Below are 6,281 nucleotides of genomic sequence, written 5' to 3'. Positions count from 1 at the left end.
ATGTTTTCATTTCACATATATATGGCTAAACATCATAGTTCATCAGAGGATGAAACACTGATAAGTGTGATAATTACCTATTGTTTACACTTCTTAGAAACTCTTAATTGTCTTTTATTCATGTATTTTTGTGTTAATCTCATGAAAGAATTTAGGATTTTGTTATTTATTTCAAAAAAACATGTTTACTTTGATGTTTATGGACTTTTGTAGAAAAGAATGGAAGATTGGAGAAAAATTCACTAGTTGCTGCCTGGAGCCATTAGCCCAGCTAGCTGGATGTACTCGCCCAGCTAACCAGACTCACTAGCCCAGCGAACCAGACTCACTAGCCCAGCGAGGAAGGCTCTCTAGCCCAGCGAGAATGAATGTTGGCCCAGCGAGTTTATCTTTTTGCTCAAACATTAAAAGTGTCGAGACTCGAACAGAAAGACAGTTTTTGGTGGGAGGAACACTGCTGGAACTCAAAACGAAGGCAGAGACATTTCTGGAGCTTAAAGGATCAATCTTTCTTCATCCATTCTACCATTTCAACTCCATTTGTGCTCTAGATGTATAGGAGTAACTAAACTCCATTTCATTGGGGTTGGATGTAACGTACCTAAACTCATTATAGTTTCATCTATGCAATAGAATCTCTTTCACTGTTTTTGTGTTCTATCTAAATTATTTTCGTGCATGATGGAATATTTATGCGTTTTGGGTGGTATCTAATCATTGGAAAGTGTTTTGGAACCCTAGACATGGATAGAACAACCTAAAGATTTGGTTCTAGACATAGACCAAAGCTTTTGGTCATTCTAGACATCGTTTTTAATGTGTCTTTTGTGTTTAAACCTCTAAGGGATTAGTAATTTTTACATAAAAGTTCAAAACATACCCCTAAGGGATTAGGGATTGAATACCTTTGATGTCAATGCTTGAGTAGATGAGAGATTTATATTGTGAGGTGCTTGCTTAGAGTTTTGGTCATGAATTCCAACCCCAATGAGTCTTTGCCTTGGTATTTTATCACTTTAAAGTTTAGAAATCCTTATGTTTTCACTTGTTTCGAATTAATCAATGGTTACATTCAACGCTTAAATTAGTAAGTACACCTAGTTAACTAAACAAACGCAATTCCCGTGGGAAAATGATACTTGGACTTACCATTTTTATTACTTGCACGACTTGGTACACTTGCCAAAGTCTTAACAAGTTTTTGGCGCCGTTGCCGGGGAATTGTTTGTTGTTTAGGCAAATTGTGTGCTATTTACCGATTTAGGCTTATTCATTTCATTCATTAATTTATTGCTTTTTACACTTTTGATTGTATATAGTCCAATTGTATATACTTACCCTTTTGCGTAACTTCTCTTTTCTAGTGTTTCTTGTTTTGCATGAGAAGTAGAACTAGAGCTGATAATTTGCTCTTTGATCCTGAAATTGAAAGAACGGCTCGAAGAAACAATAGTAGAAGAAGAAGGCAAAGCAGGGAAGCTAGAGAAGCAACTGTTATTTCTGATCCAACTCTCATTTCTTCATCTGATCAAGAAGAGGAAGACATGGCAGAAAATCCGCATGATGATGCTAGAGGTGAAAGAAGACGCACGTTGGAAGATTATGCTGCATTCACAGGGACCATTAATTTCAACAGTATTGCTCGACCAACGGTGAATGCTACAAATATGGAGATGAAGCCAGCTCTAATCCACTTGGTGCAAAGTAATCAGTTTAATGGATTGGCTAATGAGAATCCATACACGCATCTGGCCACCTTCTTAGAGATATGTAATACAGTAAAAATCCATCAAGTGCCTGATGAAGCCATTCGCTTGAGTTTATTCCCTTTCTCATTGGCGGGAAATGCCAAGGTTTGGCTAAATTCTTTCCCCGAAAACAGTCTCACTAGCTGGGAGGATGTGGTTTCCAAATTCTTGAGCAAGTATTTCCCTCAATCCAAGATTAACAAAGGCAAACAAGAAATCTCTGCTTTCCAGCAAGACGTGGATGAGTCCTTGGGGCAAGCATGGGACAGGTTCAAGGGATTGCTCAGAAAAACTCCCATTCATGGGTTTGATGAGCCCACACAACTTACACTTTTCTTGGCAGGGCTGAAATCTCACTCAAAGTTAATGTTGGATGCATCAGCGGGAGGAAGTATTAAGTGGAAGACACCTACTGAAGCACGAGAATTGATTGAAAATATGGCCTCCAATGACAATGAAGTGCACAATGAGAGAGCTCAATCTCAACAGAAGGGTGTTCTACAACTTCAGTCTCATGACGCTCTACTGGCACAAAACAAAATCATGACACAACAACTTGAAGCTCTCATGAAGAAGCTCTCTCAACTTCCGCAAGATCTCCGAAATGTTTCTCAAGCTCAACACCAACAACAGTTGCAAAATTGTGAGTTGTGTGGTGGGGATCATCCCAATGGGCAGTGTGCCATGCAAAACACATCTCAAGAAGAGGTTAATTACATGGGTAATACAAGTCGCCAAGGTAATTACAACCAAGGTTGGAGGCCTCACCCAAACATGGGACAAGCAGGACCCTCAAATAGACCACCACCTCAACAATTTCAGCAACATCCCTCTTTGGCAGATAGAACTTCAAAGATTGAGGACACACTCAATCAATTCATGCAAGTGTCAATATCCAACCACAAGAGCACCGAAGCTGCTATCCGTAACTTGGAGGTGCAAATGGGGCAAATAGCTAAGAGGATGGAGGAGAAATCCGATACAAATTTTGCGGCTAACACTGAAGTTAACCCAAAAGAGCATGCTAAAGCTATTACTACAAGGAGTGGAAAGGTGTTAGAAGAGAGAAAAGTAAATAGAGATGATGAAAAAGGAGAAGAGAGTGGAGAGTTACATGAGAGAAAAGAAGAGAGCATTGAAGAAGATGATGAGAATGTTGAAGGAGGACATAAAGAAATGGGTGAGAGAGAGAAGAATAAAGGAAAAAGTGTTGAAAAGCCCCTACCTTACCCTAAAATCCATTCTAGAAAAGAGAAGGAGAAGCAATTTGGGCGATTTTTAGACATATTCAAGAGGCTTGAGATTAATATCCCCTTCTCTGAGGCCCTCCAACAAATGCCTTCATATGCTCGATTCATGAAGGAGTTGCTCACAAAGAAAAGAAAGTACATTGAAGAAGAGACCATCGAAGTCCAGGGAAATTGTAGTGCCATCATCCAAAAGTTGCTTCCACCAAAGTTTAAAGATCCCGGTAGTTTCACTATTCCTTGCACTATTGGCGAGTTGGCTATTGGGAAAGCACTAATCGATCTGGGAGCAAGCATAAACTTGATGCCTCTTTCTGTGATGAGGAGGATTGGAGATTTGGAATTGAAGCCCACAAGAATGACACTCCAGTTAGCAGATAGGTCTATCAAGTGCCCCTATGGAGTCATTGAGGACGTGCTAGTGAAGGTGGACAAATTCACTTTCCTAGTGGATTTTGTCATTCTAGACATGGAAGAAGACACTGAAGGTCCGCTTATATTGGGCAGGCCATTCATGAAAACTGCAAGGGTGCTCATTGATGTGGATAATGGTCATCTCAAGGTGCGTGTGGAAGATGAGACTGTCACCTTCAATGTTTTGGAAGCTATGCAACACCCTGGTGATAATAGCAACTGCTTTAGAGTGGATGTTCTAGAAGAAATGATTGAGACTACCAAGAGCCAATTGCATGTGAAGTCCCCACTTAAGAGGGTTTTGATTGAGGCATGTGATGAGTTGACCCTTGATGAGGAAGCGGAAGTGGAGGAAGTGACCAGACAACTAGAAAAGCTCAAGGAGATATCTCCTAATGATGTGAAAGTGGAAAAATTGGAGAAGGAAAAATTTGATGATCAAAACAAGATTGAGCTTAAATTGTTGCCTGATCACCTCAAGTATGTGTTCCTGGAAGGGGAAGCAAGGAAGCCTGTGATAATTAGTAGCTCTCTATCTAAAGCTGAAGAAGAGAAACTGATTGAAGTTCTTAAGGCAAATCAAGGAGCTATAGGGTGGCACATTTCTGATTTGAAGGGGTTAAGCCCAACTTATTGTATGCACAAGATTATGTTAGAGAAAGATTACAAGCCCATAGCACAACCACAAAGAAGATTGAATCCCACTATGAAGGAGGTGGTGAGAAAGGAGGTGCTAAAACTCCTTGAAGCTGGAATGATATACCCGATCACTGATAGTGCATGGGTTAGTCTTGTGCATGTGGTGCCAAAGAAAGGAGGTATGACAGTCATTCAGAACGAGAAAAATGAGTTGATTCCAACTAGGACGGTCACCGGGTGGAGGATGTGTATTGACTACAGGAAACTTAATCAAGCCACTCGAAAGGATCATTTCCCCCTTCCCTTCATGGATCAGATGTTGGAACGTTTAGCAGGACAAGCGTACTATTGCTTCTTAGATGGTTATTCTGGATATAATCAGATTGTGGTAAATCCGGAAGATCAAGAAAAGACTGCGTTCACTTGTCCATTCGGTGTGTTTGCTTATAGAAGAATGTCGTTCGGTCTGTGCAATGCTCCTGCTACATTTCAAAGATGCATGTTAGCCATCTTTGCTGACTTGGTTGAGAAGTGCATTGAAGTATTTATGGACGACTTCTCTGTGTTTGGCAAATCCTTTGATCTCTGCTTGAAGAACTTAGATGTGGTGATGAAGAGGTGCATAGACACAAACCTTGTGCTCAATTGGGAGAAATGCCATTTTATGGTGCGTGAAGGAATTGTGTTGGGACATAAAATTTCATCTCGGGGGATAGCAGTGGATAATGCCAAGGTTGATGTAATTGAGAAATTGCCGCCTCCTACTAATGTGAAGGGGGTTAGAAGTTTTCTTGGGCACGCCGGGTTTTATAGAAGATTTATAAAAGATTTCTCCAAGATTGCCAAACCCTTGTGCAACCTCCTTGTTAAAGACACTCCGTTTGAATTTGATGAAGAGTGTTTGAAAGCTTTCAATATATTGAAGAACAAATTGATTTCTTCCCCTATGATCATTGCTCCAAATTGGAAACAAGACTTTGAGATAATGTGTGATGCTAGCGACTATGCTATAGGAGCTGTTCTTGGCCAGAGGCGAGAAAAATTGTTTCATGCCATTTATTATGCAAGCAAGGTCTTGAATGGAGCTCAATTGAATTATGCCACAACTGAAAAGGAGTTTCTGGCTATTGTGTATGCGCTTGAGAAGTTTAGACCTTATCTCATTGGGTCTAAAGTTACCATTTACACTGACCACGCTGCCATTAAATATTTGTTGACCAAACCTGACTCCAAACCTCGGTTGATTAGATGGGTTCTCTTGCTTCAAGAGTTTGATTTGGAGATTAGGGATAAGAAGGGGAGTGAAAATGTTATTGCTGATCATCTCTCTCGGTTAGTGAATGAGGAAGTGACATGCAAAGAGAAGGAGATCCAAGAGGCTTTTTCAGATGAAAAGCTTATGCTAATTCAGGAGAGGCCATGGTTCGCTGACATGGCTAATTTCAAAGCTGCTGGAGTTCTCCCAGATGATTTTACATGGCATCAAAAGAAGAAATTCTTGCATGATGCAAAGCAGTTCATTTGGGATGATCCCTTCTTGTTTAAGCTTGGCGCTGATAATCTCTTGAGGAGGTGTGTTACTGCAGAGGAAGCTGCAGGGATCCTGTGGCATTGCCACAACTCGCCATATGGTGGTCACTTTAATGGTGATAGGACAGCTGCTAAAGTGCTTCAATCCGGGTTCTATTGGCCCACCTTGTTTAAGGATGCTCATGCTCATGCCAAGAGCTGTGATAAATGCCAAAGGATTGGAAGCATCTCGAAAAGGCATGAAATGCCACTGCAAGCCATCTTAGAAGTGGAGGTCTTTGATTGTTGGGGAATTGATTTCGTTGGTCCCCTCCCTTTTTCATTCAACAATGAGTATATTCTAGTGGCAGTCGATTACGTCAGTAAGTGGGTGGAGGCAACAGCTTGTCAGAAAAATGATGCCAAGACTGTCATCAAGTTTCTAAAGAGACAAATCTTCTCTCGGTTTGGAGTCCCCAGGGTTCTCATCAGTGATGGAGGATCCCATTTCTGCAATGCCCAATTGGCCAAAGTCTTGAAACACTATGAAGTGAAGCACAAGGTTGCTTCACCTTATCATCCACAGACTAATGGTCAAGCCGAGGTGTCTAATCGGGAGATTAAGAGGATTTTAGAGAAGACCGTGGCTTCATCTAGAAAAGACTGGTCCTTAAAACTTGATGATGCCCTCTGGGCATATAGGACTGCCATGAAGACTCCTCTT

General features: G+C 41.0%; 1 non-coding gene across 1 annotated transcript; it reads right to left on the bottom strand.

The window, feature by feature from the left end:
- Window positions 1-1,949: 1,949 nt before the first annotated feature.
- On the bottom strand, window positions 1,950-2,056 carry LOC114182799. Its single transcript, XR_003604235.1, has one exon. It is a non-coding gene; the product is annotated as a small nucleolar RNA R71 (small nucleolar RNA).
- Window positions 2,057-6,281: the final 4,225 nt, after the last annotated feature.

This window comes from Vigna unguiculata, chromosome 4, assembly GCF_004118075.2.
Source record: "Vigna unguiculata cultivar IT97K-499-35 chromosome 4, ASM411807v1, whole genome shotgun sequence".
NCBI lineage: Eukaryota > Viridiplantae > Streptophyta > Magnoliopsida > Fabales > Fabaceae > Vigna > Vigna unguiculata.
This window is presented reverse-complemented; position numbering and strand designations above follow the sequence as displayed.